The sequence below is a fragment of the Erythrolamprus reginae genome, chromosome 1 (assembly GCF_031021105.1).
Source record: "Erythrolamprus reginae isolate rEryReg1 chromosome 1, rEryReg1.hap1, whole genome shotgun sequence".
Classification (NCBI taxonomy): Eukaryota; Metazoa; Chordata; class Lepidosauria; order Squamata; family Dipsadidae; genus Erythrolamprus; species Erythrolamprus reginae.
The window spans coordinates 351,758,968-351,774,255 of record NC_091950.1 but is presented as its reverse complement, the minus strand read 5'-3'; the positions used below and the strand labels follow the sequence as shown (position 1 = coordinate 351,774,255).

Here is a 15,288-nt window from a genome sequence, read left to right as displayed (position 1 = left end):
TTTAAAATATTTTTAAAAACCCCATTCTTAAGCAGACATACATACAAGCATACCATACATAAATTGTATAGGCCCGGGGGAGATATCTCAGTTCCCCCATGCCTGACGACAAAGGTGGGTTTTAAGGAGTTTACGAAAGGCAAGGAGGGTGGGGGCAGTTCTAATCTCTGAGGGGAGCTGGTTCCAGAGAGTCGGGGCCGCCACAGAGAAGGCTCTTCCCCTGGAGCCCGCCAACCGACATTGTTTAGTTGACGGGGCCGGGAGAAGGCCCACTCTGTGGGACCTAATCGGTCGCTGGGATTCGTATGCCATGCTATTTCTTTTCATGCGGAGAAGCCAAAAAAAAATCCTTCAGTAGGTCTAACAAACCATAGGCCAATTAAAAGTCCTGGGAATCAAGTGGAGAAAATTCATTTTCCAAATGTCACTTTCAAGCCACCCATCTTGCACCATCTACATACAGGAAGCTCTGCTGTTGCCAAGTCAGCCTCCATTGTCTATATGGAGAGTGACAGGCATCAGTATTTTCTGGTCTCAGGCAGGACTTTTCCCAAAAGTCCTACATACCAGCCTGTCACCTTTCTATGCCCCAAAGCAAGGCATTCTGGCCCATTCCCAGTGGAGAAGGATAATAGATTTAATGATCAGATTATTAGATTTGATTTTTTTAAGATACAAGAAAATGCAAAAAAAAGAAATAGTAATTCAATAGGTAAGAGACAGAACAGGTTGGAGATACATTAAGTATCCACAGAATGGAAAATCAACTGTAGAGGCAGAAAATAGGAAGGAAGGAAGGAAGGAGGGAGGGAGGGGGGAGGGAAGGAAGGAAGGAAGGGAGGGAGGGACGAAGGAAGGAAGGAAGGAAGGAAGGAAGGAAGGAAGGAAGGAAGGAAGGAAGGAAGATTAGTATTCCGACAAGACAACACGAAGGTTGGCATTTCTGAAGAGGATCACTCAACCCTGCAATATGATTATGGACATTTATATGATGATACTAATAAAGGAGAATATTTGTAGCTCTGGATTGAAATGAGGGGTCCTTCATTTCCTCTTGGAGCTTGCTTGTTTTTTTGCAGAAGTTTCATTACCCTAATTAGATGTCGTCATCATCAGTCACTGATGAAGAAAACAAGCAAGCAAGCTCAGAGACCATCAAGGAACCCTTCATTTAGATGATGAAGAATATGAAAAGACATTGCCATTCACTGAAGTCTTCAAGCTGGATATTAATATCCCCAAGGACCACACCAAAACTGGGAGAAGAAATATATCATTGTTGGTCTTGGGGCATCCTGCTACTTAATCTTCAATCCAATGTATAAATTTTGCTCACTCTTAAAGAATTCAATTTCAGTTGCTTTCAATAAAAGATTAACCATGTGTCCTCCTCCTCCTCTGGGTACAGTCCTTTTACCAAACAGACCTGCTATCCCAGCCTAGTCTGGAACATTCCCAAACTTGATCTGATTAGCAACTAAGCACACCTTTTAAAAGTTTGGGAAGGATTCCAAATCAAAACGTTTCCAAATCAACATGCAAAGACAGAGTATTATTATCTATGGCAGTGGTTCCCAAACTTGGCAACTTTACGTTTTGTGGACTTCAATTCCCAGAATTCTCCAGCCAGCTATGCTATGTTGTGCTGGCTGGAGAATTCTGGGAGTTGAAGTCCACGAGACTTAAAGCTGCCAAGTCTGAGAACCACTGATCTATGGAATGATATTCCATATAGCAATAGCAATAACATTTAGACTTATATACTGCTTCACAGTGCTTTACAGCACTCTCAAAGCAGTTTACAGAGTCAGCATATATTTTCCCCAACAATCTGGCTCCTCATTTTACTGACCTTGGAAGGATGGAACCTTAAGCCTACTGAGACTCCAACTCCCAAACTGCTGGTAGCTTGCAGTACTGCACTCTAAGCACTGTGCCAATGTGGCTCTTGCCTCACCATCTCTTGCCTAACAATCAGGTGGTTGTGAGTTCAATCCTAGGTAGAGGCAGATGTAGGGTCTCCTGCTTGGGCAGGGAGTTGGACTAGACCAGGGGTAGGCAAAGTTGGCTGCTCTATGACTTCTTGTGGACTTCAGCTCCCAGAATTCCTGAGCCAATCATGCTGAGGAATTCTGGAAGCTGAAGTCCACATGTCATAGAAGAGCCAATTTTCACCTATCCCTGGACTAGATTACCTGCAATGTCCCTTCCAACTTTGTTAAAAAAATTTTTTAATGATCTTCCAGTAACATTGTGAAATAATTCTTGTACAGGAAAAAAAAAGAGTTCCTTCAAGTTCGACAGAGCAATTAGCGTTTCCTCACACGTTTTTATCAGTCCTGACAACTTTCTCTATTACCGATTCGACGCAATTGAATTATTCAACATGCCAAGTCCTACCCGGTCGCCCTTGTTTGTTGTTGTTGTTGTTTTACACCCAATCATCCCCCAACGTCGCAGCGACGCCCCCTGCCGTACCCTCGTAGGAACTGCAAGAGTCGTTCCAGCCGAGTTCGGCTCAGCAGCCGATTCCAAATCACCGGCGACGAAACGGATTGAGAAACCTCGACTTGGCGTATTTTTAACGCGTCCTTTTTTATTTCGCAAGGTTTCAGTTCAGTTCAGTTCAATTCCCCTCCCCACGCCACCCAATTACAACCCGAAGCACAACCGCGGCATTTTAAAAGGCAGGCAAACGAAGCGGTCGAGGGAGAGGTTATTTTTAGCCTTGCAATCCCGCGACCGGTTTATGGTACCTCACCGGGCAGCGAGCGATTGTCTTTGGAGTCCTCGCGGGCTCCTCACCGGGCGTCTTTGGAGTCGCGGCGGCCGAAATTTGCGCGTTCCCATCTAAAGCAATTCTCCGGGCGTCAATCCCCTTGAACTGTCCGCCCGCAATGCACACCCAAATCGTTCTCGCCCTTCCCGAGTGAGAGCTCGTCGCTGGGTTGTTGTCGTCCCTCCCCCCGCACCGGCCCCCTTCTTCGCTCTCGGCTCTCTCTCTATATATATATATATAGAGAGAGAGAGAGAGAGAGAAATATATATATTTCTCCCTCCGCTGCAAAGAGTTAACGCGGCGAGGGGTGTTTTTTCCCCCTCCCCGAAGGAGTAAAGCCGCCTCAACGCGGGCTTCCTTCTCGTTGCGGTTCCCCGTTTGGTCAGCTGTCCCGCATTAGGAGACGCCGAAAGAATTTTGACGACCCCCCGCCCTCCAAAAAAAAAAGGCCCAACGGAGACATTGGTTCGCCTTAAACTTACCAAGCTCCCCCAGTGCAGGAGGTGCCGGGATGGGGGCAGGGACGGTCGACTGGTGGAAGGTTATTATTTCTCTCTCTCGCTTCTGGCCGGCTTGGCTTCTCTCCGCCTGAGTCCGGCTAAGGACTCCCGACCTGCCATTCCATGTCAGCGGGTTTCCACGCCCTCCGCAAAAACCTCCCCACCCTCCCCGCGGGATTTCGCACCGGCGGGCAAACTCTGGGTGGAGGGTGGACAGGCGGCGTGGACGCGCCTTTCGAAGACCGAAGCCGTGAGTGGGGTTTTTTTCCCCCTCCGCAGCCAGCGGCCGGTTTACAAAGCCCCGAGAGCGGCGGGGCTCGCCTTCGCCGCTACTGTGCTACCCCTTCTCTTAAAGGGACCGGCCCCAGTTCCAGCCGGAGGTAGAGAAAAAAGGCAGCGCTTTGGGTCGCTGAGATAAAAGCTGCCGAATTGGGGTGATGTTTGGTTTGGTGTTTGTTTTTTTAAGAGCCTCGACGCTCTTGTGATGAATGAAAACGCGCTGGGTGGATCCCGAGTCCGCAGCCCCCGCCCAACTCCACGCCACCACAGGTAACACGAGGAGCTCGACCTTGGGTTTTTGGGGGGGGGTTGCTGCTGGTTTGGGTCGCTGCCCGCTTAAGCACACCCCCCCCCACACACACACACACACACTGTCAAATGCTGTATCCTGCAGCGGCGGTGACATTTATGGTTTTTTTTAGCAATACCATTAGCTTTTAGACTTATTTGAGGATCAGTGATGGGCTACCAAAATTTTTACTACCACACTGTGGGTGTGGCTTATGCATTTTGTTTTCAACATTTCACTGTAAATTTATTTATTTATTTGTTTGTTTATTTGTTTATTTATTTATTTACTTATTTGCTTATTTATTTATTTATTTAGTCTGTTTCAACATTTCAGTGCAAATTTATCTATCTATCTATCTATCTATCTATCTATCTATCTATCTATCTATCTATCTATATATATATATATATATATATATATATATATATAAAGGTGACTAAGAGCAGCGTACAACAATTGGGTGTTCTGGGGTGGAGCTCCATTTTCGCTACCCACTGTGTTCCCCCCTGTCCGTGCAGTAGCCACTCCTGATTATCTACCACAGTGTTTCCCAACCTTGGCAATTTGAAGATATCTGGACTTCAACTCCCAGAATTCCCCAGCCAGCATTTGATGGCAGGGGAATTCTGGGAGTTGAATCCAAATATCTTCAAGTTGCCAAGATTGGGAAACACTGATCTACTATATAAAGTTTATGTACACACACGCAGGCACAGCTCTTCTAAAATTATACACATTCAACCTCATTTACTGTGATAGGAAAAACATACCCAGAGCCCAGAAGGGAATAAAAGAAAAAAAAATCAAAATTTTGCTACCGGTACCCAGTGTTCCCTCTAATATTTTTTTTTTGGGAGGGGGGGCGGAAAAGTATAGTGTCTGAGCTAAGGTTAAGATCTCTTTCAAGGGAGACCACCATAGATCCATTAGTAAACAGTCCAACTAACAATCCCTAAGACTGCCCCCACCCACACAGATAGGTAAGAGGTCAAAATATAAACTGAGAGCAAATCCCACTCCTTACTAGTGCTGATGATGTTACCTAGTTAGAGTAATGAAACATCTGCAAGCAAACAAGAAAACTCAAGAGAGCATCAAAGAGCCCCCATTTCAATTCTGAGCTACGAGTACTCTCCTTTATTGGTAGTGGGAGACTGTGTGGAGCAACTTTTTCCAGCTGCCACTGCACTGTATGGACAACTACCTGACTCCATGGGGCTTTGTGCTTGGTTTCCAAAGAACTTATTGCTACAGGCTTGATGCGGTGGCCTAGATTGTGGAAAGTCACTGAATTTTGATTTAAATGGGCCCTTTGAAAACAGGCCTGAGACCTTTATTTTGAAACACCAATATGAAATGCTGGTGTCAGATCTGGTTCATGCATCACTGGTGTTATGTTCAACCAAGATGATTGATGGATGGATGGATGGATGGATGGATGGATGGATGGATGGATGGATGGATGATAGGTATATTGAATAAATTACCTGTAATTCTTTATATTAAGCTACAAATCATAGTTTACAAACTATACTTCTGTATTTAGTCAACATGCTGAGATAAAACTGAGTAAAATACATTATAACTCATACAATGTGTGAATGCAGAATAAATATTAGATTGGGTAAGTAATAATGGCCATGTTTGCCAGACACCCTAGACTAATAAGCTTACTTCATAAAGCTTGGTTCATAAGCGTCAGCTGTCATTTCATTCCCCACAATATGCTACAGCCAACTAATAATGGCTTACCATTTTTTTCAGACCTAAAACAGTCACCAGTTTGGGTATCTGGAAGCTAGAACATTTATCCAATGTTTCCAGAAATCCCAAAGTAAGTCATAGGCATTTTAATGCTCTTGTCTTGTAAAAAACAATAATTAAGAATCTCCCTAAAAAAATTATATATTTAAAACCAGTGCAGATTTTTAATGACATTCTTATCTACAATACAATTTAAAAGCGAGAGAAACAATAATAAGAATCAACATGACAGCACTGTTGGATCCCATTCTCTTTCTAGCAGATAAAAACTAATCATCCCCAAACCCACGGAAGTCCGTGGAGAGGTTTCAAACTATTCTATTCTTTATTTTATAATATGGTCTTTAGAACAATATACAGTGGCACATCTACTTAAGAACGCCTCTACTTAAGAATTTTTCTAGATAAGAACCGGATGTTCAAGATTTTTTTTGCCTCTTCTTAAGATCCATTTTCTACTTAAGAACCCAAGACTGGAAAAATTTCCCAGGAAATTTGAGAGCGGCACAAAGGCCCAGCCACTTTCCTGCCATTCCCCTTTTAATCCCGGCCATCTCAGGCTTTTCTGGGCTGCCAGAGGAGCCTTTCAGTGGCGCTTAAGGAGGCTTTGGCAGTCCAGAGCGAATGGAGCATTTTCCTTTCTCTGGGTGCTTGGAGAGGGAATAAACCACTTCACTGTAGTGACTTCCTCGTGCTGCCTCCCACACACCTGGCGTGAGGTTGCCTCCCGAAGTGTCTGCGCTTGGAAAGGCAAAAGGGGGCGCTTTGCCCTGGCCAAATCATCTTGACTTCAGCCAAACCAAGGAGTCATCACAGTGAAGGAAAGCGAGCGAGCGAGCGAAAGAAGAGGGGAGCCCTTCAGCATGGTATGGAAGAGGAAGCAGGCAGCAACAGCTGCCTTTCGGTCAAAGGAGTGGGAGGTTCACCACTCTCACCCGCCTGGGTTTCTCTCTCTAGCGCAGTGTATGGGAGGCAGCCTCGCACCAGGTGTATGGGAGGCACATGCCTCTGAGGCACCACCTCAGAGTCCCTCTTTTTTTTTAAGCCTTAAAGTTTTGGATTTTTTTGATTCCCCTTACCTCACCTTCTTCCTTTGGCAGCGACTGTCCTCCTTCCTCCTCCTCCTCCCACCCAAATTCCGAGGTTTTATTTCTTTCCTAATGGGTTTGCACACATAATTTGCTTTTACATTGATTCCTGTGGGAAAAATTACTTCTACTTACAAACTTTTCTACTTAAGAACCTGGTCACACAACAAATTAAGTCCTTAAATAGAGATAGCACTGTAGCTGGAATGAGGAGTCACCACAACATGAGGAACTGTATTAAGGGGTCGCGGCATTAGAAAGATTGAGAACCATTGTTATAGACCATCATTTCCTATTTGTATTCCAGTTCGTGTTCCCAACTCTATTTACACAATATTAATCAAAAGAAATAAGAATTACAATCCAAACCTCTACACATACAGAGTGTCCACAACCACCACCGTTCCACCAAAACTAGTGCGGACAAGGAGAGAACAGTGTTGTTACTTAGTTCTCTTCCAGATAACTAACTACAGATGCTTAAGAAAACCATAATAAACCTGGTTTAAAAAATATTTGCAATTAGTTTTAAGTGTTCCTAGAACCTCTGCAACTTCCCAGTGCATAGAATGAAGTACTTATAGATGCATTTGAAGGATGAGACATGAGAAAAATATGAGCATCCCATCAGCCCTTGCCACATGACCAATGATGAGAGATAATGGAAGTGACAGTTTATCAACATCTGAACGGACATTCATTAGCCACCCTTGAAAAGTATGTAAGATTAATTAACAGAAATAAAGCTTCTTGCCATTATACTATGTATGCAAAGATAGACCAGTCTCTAATTATGTATACTATGGCTAAAGCCCATAAATTCTGAGCTTCAAAAATGTTTGAATAATTCCTTTGCAAATCAAATTTTATGATTCAGAAAGAGAAGTATTCAGAAGCTACTCTGAGACCGAAATGAACGTACAAATATCTAAGTGGAGAGTCATGTCTCTAATTATAAGAAGATGAGTTTAAAAAAATGTAACAGGAAAGCATTTTCTAAAATTGAGATTATGCCATAAAAGGAAATTGTTTTCTGCATTGTGCTCTGCCTTTGTATCAGCGTTGGCTAATCTAAATCATTTCTTAGATCAGTTGTCAAAACAAAGGAATCTGAGAATTGTTAAACTAAGGACAAAGGTACCAATTGTGTATAGAGTTTCTGTGCCAGGCTGCTTGTTCCCTCTGACAAAGAGGTTAAACAAGCGCATATAGATTGGGAATAGACAATAAGCAGTGCCCAGCTTTGTTGTTAGAATTTGTAAATATCTCTTACATCTGACCCAATAGAGTTACATCTTTATCTGTGCTCAGAGATAAAACAGGGGAGACCTTGAGTTTGCTAAACTCAAGGAAACCTGATTTCAGAATTATAGCCAACCCAATTTAATAGAAGCTATTTGACTTCTGATCTTGTTTTACATTAATCTCCTAAGTCTCTTCCTGAGCTCACTCTTAGTCTCCAAAAAGCAAATCACTGTCCTCCAGAGTGTTTTTGTATGGATGTGAGACAGGAGTCGGTTCGAACTTACCTTGCTTGCCAGCTTGCCTCCTCCTACACCATGTGATTGTGCCTTGTGGGCGCACATGCTTCACACACTTGCACAATGCCAAAATAAAATTTTTAAACTCCCCCAAAAGCTGAAAACAAGATGGTGATGCATGCACAGTGCCAGAAACTTGGCTTCTGTGCATGTTCAAAAGAAAAAATAAATTTAATTTTAAAAAACCCATTAAAAAAAAAAGATGGCAGTGCTCACAGACTGGCACTGACCAAATTAGTTCCATGACATCATATAATATCACCAGTGAGTCAATACCAGTTCAGGCGAACCAGTCCAAACTATGAGGAACTCACCTCTGATGTGAGAGAGATAGACGCAGGGGTGGACAGCAGGCAGGATGGGGTGGAACACAGTTCCACCAGCGGAAATGAAAATGTGTGCGCAACTCCAGCTGATTGGTGGCTGTCACTTCCTGGATTACTGCTCTCGGCTCAGCTCTCCTTTTTTTCTCTGCTGCTGCATCTGCACTCCTTGCTTTTTTCCTCTTTCCTCCTTTCTGGCCTCAGAAGAGCTTCCTTCTCTCCTGCCCAGCTCCCCTCCAGCCTCACATGGCCACCTCCCACCTGAGGTGCAAGCAGACGGCGTGGGTGGAAGCAGCACTGGCAGCATTTATGCTTTTGCCAGCACCTGTTCGCCTAGCTACCCAGTTTGAGGCGGCGGGGGTGTGTGTGACCCAGGCAGGAGAGCGTGGGAAACGCAAAGCAAATTTTCACCCCAGCGAGCGACACTGGTAAGATTGTAAGTCGAGGACTTAACAGTTCACTTGAATGATGATGATTGTTCAAGCCACTCCCACCTGGTCACATGGCTGGCAAGCCACTCCTACCCAGTCATGACCATTAAGCCACACCCATTAATTAACCGCACTCATAGTGTGGCAATAAAAATTTTGGCTGCCCATTACTGGAGATATAAAAGTTATTGGGACACAAAGCTAAAAAAGGGCTGGACTGGCAGAGAAATGTGTGTGTGTAAAATCATTAAAAATAATAATATTCAAGGAGGCTGGTGCCAAAGGTTAAAAATCAATTGAGGCCCAAAACAACCAAGCCCTCTTTGGAAAATATTAGCCGTAACAATCTAATGAAAGACTGGGAAGGGTTTAAGGTTAGAATTTTCACACTATTGCAGTGAAATAAGGCTGATGTGTAGAGAGAGGAAAGCACTGACATATTAATATGCTGTAATTTTTGTCTGGCAATTTTTATGGGATAAATTTCATCCCTCAATCTTGTTTGCTTAAAGTCTTAATTATTTCATAAAATGTTTAAAATATTTGTGGGCCTGACTATTATTTCTGAGGAAATTTTCCCCAGTTAATGAAAAATTTCATTTAATGCCTAGGCTTGAACACATATGAACATTTGGCTCCTTCACATTATTGAATACAGCAATAGGTTCTCAAGAGGACTTTTTACCTTAAGTCAGAATAACATTAAATTATGATTTGCCCAGGACACCCAGGGAATTTCATGAATCTGAATCCCATTTAAACCCCAAATGCCAATGTTCCAAATAGCACCTGAAAGCAGTCCGGAAGCAGAAAAAAGTTGGTCTAGGAGTCAAAACTGGTTGAAAGAAATGTTAAATTATCAATTGGAAATGAAACCAGAAATGTATCTTTTGGGAATAATTAGAGGACAGAATAGTAAGGAAGACTACTACTTGATAACACATATATTAACATCAGCAAGGTTGTTGTTTGCACAAACTTGGAAAAAGGAAAATACTGTATACCAAATGAAGAAATTGTGATTAGGAAAATGCTAGATTGTGCTAAATTAACCAAATTAACTTATGAATTACAGAATAAACAAAATAAAGACTACAGTTTTGGGGAAATTATATAGCTGGATAGAAAAGAAAAAAGAATTGAACTAACGTTTAAGGAAAAGAATTAATCAATGGAAACAATTGTAAAGTATTAAGCAAATTCATTTTGTGTTTTATGTGTGTGTGTGTCTGTATGTTTGTTTATTATTAAAATTAAATTAAAAAACAACAACAAATAGCACCTGAGAAATAAACCAAGTCCCAGTCCAATTCTGTCAATCAGAGCTCGATTTACTAACAGAACCATGTGGATTATGCCATTGTCATTCCGATTCAGAATACTTCCCAGAATCCCACCTAGGTTAAGGTTCATCTTACATCCCCCACACCCACAAGGTCATCACGAGAGCCAGTCGGTGTGCAGGGGCTTATCAAATTCCTCTTTTTCTTCAGTTGAGGCAGAACAAACAGTGGCCTTGGCTTGGAGAAAGGAATCTTTGGTTGTGTCTAGTAACTTTCCCCTCTGACTACTCAATACCCCTCCCATCCCCCCTTGTGTTGTGTCAGGCTGAACTCTCTAACTCCACATGAAGACTTTAGCCATCATAGTAGTGGGAAAAACTATGGTTAGTCTGACTAAATGAGAAATATTGGTAGAGTGATTAGCTTTCCCTTGTCTTGATCATGAGTTTTGATTGACTGTTGCTCTCTACTTAAAACCAATAGGAATTTTATAAAAACAAACCACTGGATGTTCCATTTTCCAAGTTCTTCTAGTACCACACGACATTATTGAATAAAAATACCAACACAGCAGAATGTTCCTTATTATTGAAATCTGGATGGAGCAAGGGATTCCACTTCCAATTCTGGCTGAGGATAGCTTCCTCTTTCTCAATCAGTTTTCATTCATTTCCAACATATCTGTTTTCGTTTAACAAATTATTCCCAAATCTCCTCATTTTAGGAGCTGGCAGTTGAAGTAAAAAGAAAATTGGAAAGAACCATCCTGGATAACAGCAGGGGAAATGTTAGCATGCTTGTATTTGCTCTTCAGCTTGGCTACCAGGAAAGCTGAAAATATCAAATGAGGCAAAAGACTTCTGAATAGAATAGAATTGTTTATTGGCCAAGTGTGATTGGACACACAGGGAATTTGTCTTTGGTGCATATGCTCTCAAGTGTACATAAAAGAAAATATACATTTGTCAAGAATCATGAGACACAATACTTAATTATTTCTATAAAGGTCAAATAAGCAATGAGGAAACAATCCTATCCTTACCAAAATCAAGACTAGTCACATTATGGTCACCAACAGATCATTTTTTTTTAAATGTTCCCTTTCCTGGCTAAGACTGTAAAATGAATACAGGAAGTTAGTATCCATTTGTTGTCTTTTAATAACATCCTGATTCAGCTGCTTGGGGTGGCAGTTTCACCCTGCTTAATGATAGGGCCAGCGCTCTGTGGACAGAGCAAAGTAGGAAACTTTTAAGAGAAACATTCTCTTTTAAAACAGCCCAGTTGGGAACTGGAAAGAGATTGTTTTTTTCTTGTTAGTCAAAAGCTCCATAATATATACTGTACTGTACCGAGAAAGGGAGAGAGAGAGAGAGAGAGAGAGAGAAATCACATCTGAGGTTACACATCTCACATTCGTTTGCAATTCATAGCTCATTTTGTTTTTTGGCTTTGGAATCATACATGTCATATAGATACCAGTAGTTATCATCCCAAGATACTGAAAACATCTAAATTAGTTTGTGGCAGTTAATTTCGTAAAGAATGCTTGGCTTGGCTTACAAGGATTCCTCTGTATTTAAAATTCTTGGCCATATGACAGACATCCAAAAAAATTGATCACTTTGCTTTCGCAACAAGGAATGGCGAAGGCAGAACTACTGGCTACCCAATAATACTAGGCATGGAGTAATTTTGCTGAAAACAGAAGAAAAATGCATCGCTTTTCTCTTTTTCAACTAGCCATCAGACTCCAAATCTGAAGGAAGCGGTAGCAGAAAAAAGTAGCAGGTCTGTGCATACTTCAGTAATGATTCAGAAGCACTTTAAGGCTCATTCATCCATGTGTATTCATTAAAACTGCCTGACTTCCTGAGGGGGATGGGGGGATGCTTTTGCTGCTGCTTTAAAGAATTGGTGGTTAAAATGAATGATGGCTATATTTAAAGTAGCTGCAAGGTTTTCTCAGGGCTCATATGAAATTGTAAAAAGGGGCTGCTTTATGAATGGCAGAGAAATTCTGTGTTTGCGGGAAATCCAAAGCATTCTGGATCATTTTCAAAGCGTACATAATTTTAAGGGAGGTGGGATGTTTTTAGAAGATGGGGTGCTTTGCATGAAAAATTGTAAATCCTGGGAACACGAAGGACCCCTAGTACCAAGCTACTCTTTCTTGCAAATCCAGTGATACCTCGTCTTACAAACGCCTCATCATACAAACTTTTCGAGATGCAAACCCGGGGTTTAAGATTTTTTTGCCTCTTCTTACAAACTATTTTCACCTTACAAACCCACTGCCGCCGCTGGGATGCCCAGCCTCCGGACTTCCGTTGCCAGCGAAGCACCCGTTTTTGCGCTGCTGGGAATCCCCTGAGGCTCCCCTCCATAGGAAACACCATCTCCGGACTTCTGTGTTTTTGCAATGCTACAGGGGAATTCCATCAAGGGAATCCCAGAAGCACAAAAACGGGTGCTTCGCTGGTAACAGAAGTCTGGAGGTAGGGTTTCCCAGCGAGGAAAGCCTCAGTGAAATCTCAGCATCGCAAAAACACAGAGGTCTGGAGGTGGGGTTTCAAGGACTTTGGTGTTTTTGCGATGCTGCGATTTCACTGATGCTCCCTTCACTGGGAAACCCCACCTCTGGACTTCCGTTGCCAGCCAAAGTGCCTGTTTTTGCACTGCTGGGATTCTCCTGCAGCATCGCAAAAACAAAGAAGTCCAGAGGTGGGGTTTCCTATGGAGGGGAGCCTCCGGGGAATCCCAGTAGCGCAAAAACAGGCACTTCGGCTGGCAAAAGGGGTGAATTTTGGGCTTGCACGCATTTATAGCTTTTCCATTGATTCCTATGGGAAACATTGTTTCGTCTTACAAACTTTTCACCTTAAGAACCTTGTCCCGGAACCAATTAAGTTTGTAAGACAAGGTATCACTGTACTTGTATTCTTGCTAAATTTAGGTTAATCTCAAGGTAGCTATCTAAGAAACAAATGTTTTAATCAATTGTATATTATAAAGATATATACTTGCCCTAAACATGATTGGCGCAATGGGACTGTAAGGTCTGCACATCCCTAGTCCAGGCCATCACTAATTCTTTTTAATACCCATTGCCTGTATCCATACAGTTTGCTAAGCCCTTATTTGCTTTACTATAATTTCCTAAATAAATCTGCTGGATTCCAACAACTTGTTTTGCTATAAACTAAATGACTGAATGAATTAAATGAAATTCAAACAAAGATTGTTATGCTACTCTCTAACTTTATTGTTGATTAGCCAATAGACAAAATACACAGCATAAAACAGAACATTAATAAAACTAAGTTATAAGAAAGAAACATTAAATAAAAATAATAAAATACTGTGAATCATACTTCTGGGTCATCCCTACAATTCACTCCCATCAGATGCATAATATTATGTTTAGCCCATTATATGAACCTTCAACCTTGAGACTAAAGTCCCTATTAGTAGAGAAACAGGAAGTAGAAAAGGATGTACCAAGAGAAATGGGAAATGAATGCTGCAATCATCATATCCCATTGAATCAGAGGATCTTAATCTTGGCCTCAATTATCTGGAACCTTGACTGCTACAAATGGAAATGGTCTGAGAGTAGGCAGTTTTGTCAAAAATAATTGAAACAAGTTCTGCATCTGTCAAGGGCACTGCTATCCGGCACTGTTCACACTTTTAAAGCGGCATGTGCAATTTTTCTCTTGGGCCAAGAGCCACCCTTATCTTTTGAACATCATTCAAGGGGCAATGTTCCAAAATCAACACATCAGAGCCAGATTAACAACTAATTTATTTGATTTGATTTAGATGTAATTATGTTGTTATTGTTGATTGCGCAGTCATGTCCAACCCATTGTGACCCCATACCCTTCCTGTCCCCTACCATCCCCCAGAGTCCACTTCTCATGAAGTGACCAAAGTATTTGAGTTTCATCTTCAGGATCTGGCCTTTTAAAAATCAGTCAAGGTTGATCTCCTTTCAGACTAATCAGTTTGATCGCCTTGCAGTCCAAAGGACTCGCAGCAGTCTTCTCCAGCACCATAGTTCAAAGGCCTCAATTCTTTGGTGGCCAGCCTTTCTTATGGTCCAACTTTCACATCCATATAGTGACGTGATATAGTTTTTTCAAGAGACATAAAATGGCCTGGTACTCCCATCTCTTTAAGAATGTGCCACAATTTGTTGTGATCCACATTATCAAAGGCTTTAGCATAGTCAATGAAGCAGAAGGAGATGTTTTTCTGGAACACCCTAGCTTTCTCCATGATCCAGCATACGTTGGCAATTTGATCTTTAATTTCTCTGCCTCTTCAAAATCCTGCATGTACTTCTGGTAGTTCTAGATAGGGGGGGGGTTCTACTTACCTTCCCCACTGGTTCGCATCATGATGGAAGTGCATGTTTTGTGCAGACACATTTGCTTTGCTCATGCACACCCATCCTCAAAAGTAATCCTCTGTGCATGCTCAATACTTTAAAAAAAAAACTTTTACCTTACAAGCAATGCAAGGAGCATGTTCTGAGCCAGCTACCAGACCAAGGAACACAGCACAAACCATCCAAACAAACCTTGTTTTAATAAATAACAAGTACTAGCAGTCATTCTAAAGTCAATGAAAGTTTAAATCAGTCTTTTGGGTGCAACAGCAGCTAATTAGCCTTCTAAACAGTTGGCAATAGTCCAAGCAAAAAGAACACAAGTCTGATGAAGAGTCTTTCTGATAACAGCAAATAATCCATACAAACATATTGTTGTTGGCAAAATGCCCAGGAGCAATTTGCAGGAAATGACGATTTTCAACCAAGAGCTGAATAGATTTGAAGTCAAAGACAAGAAGTGGAATGAACAAACTTGTTTCCTGCAAATTCCTCATCAATTTTCCTCACTTAAATAGGCTATGGGAGTTGCCAATTATCCCCAAGCCTTATTCCCAAGTACTAGTCCTTCTCTTCAGGAGCCATCCCTGCCTTTTGGCAGCTCTAAACACT

General features: G+C 41.9%; 1 protein-coding gene and 1 long non-coding RNA gene across 7 annotated transcripts in view; one reads left to right on the top strand and one right to left on the bottom strand.

The window, feature by feature from the left end:
* DAAM2 (dishevelled associated activator of morphogenesis 2) overlaps positions 1–15,288 on the bottom strand; it is a 267,666-nt gene that overhangs the window by 214,512 nt on the left and 37,866 nt on the right. For 2 of the 5 annotated variants that reach the window (XM_070734269.1, XM_070734272.1), the window contains exon 1: positions 3,262–3,816. The exons of 1 other annotated variant lie outside the window; for it this stretch is intronic. The gene's annotated coding sequence lies outside the window, so the exon portion shown is untranslated. Of the gene's footprint in view, positions 1–2,761; positions 3,164–3,261; positions 3,817–15,288 lie in introns of those variants that run through there. 2 more of the 5 variants (XM_070734273.1, XM_070734271.1) reach the window with 2 other exon arrangements.
* The window catches only part of LOC139157473 (uncharacterized), a 50,802-nt gene continuing 39,036 nt past the window's right edge, over positions 3,523–15,288 (top strand). Inside the window, exon 1 of one of the 2 annotated variants that reach the window (XR_011557495.1) lies at positions 3,523–3,828. This is a non-coding gene — a long non-coding RNA (uncharacterized lncRNA). Of the gene's footprint in view, positions 3,829–5,611; positions 5,685–15,288 lie in introns of those variants that run through there. The other variant, XR_011557494.1, reaches the window with a different exon arrangement.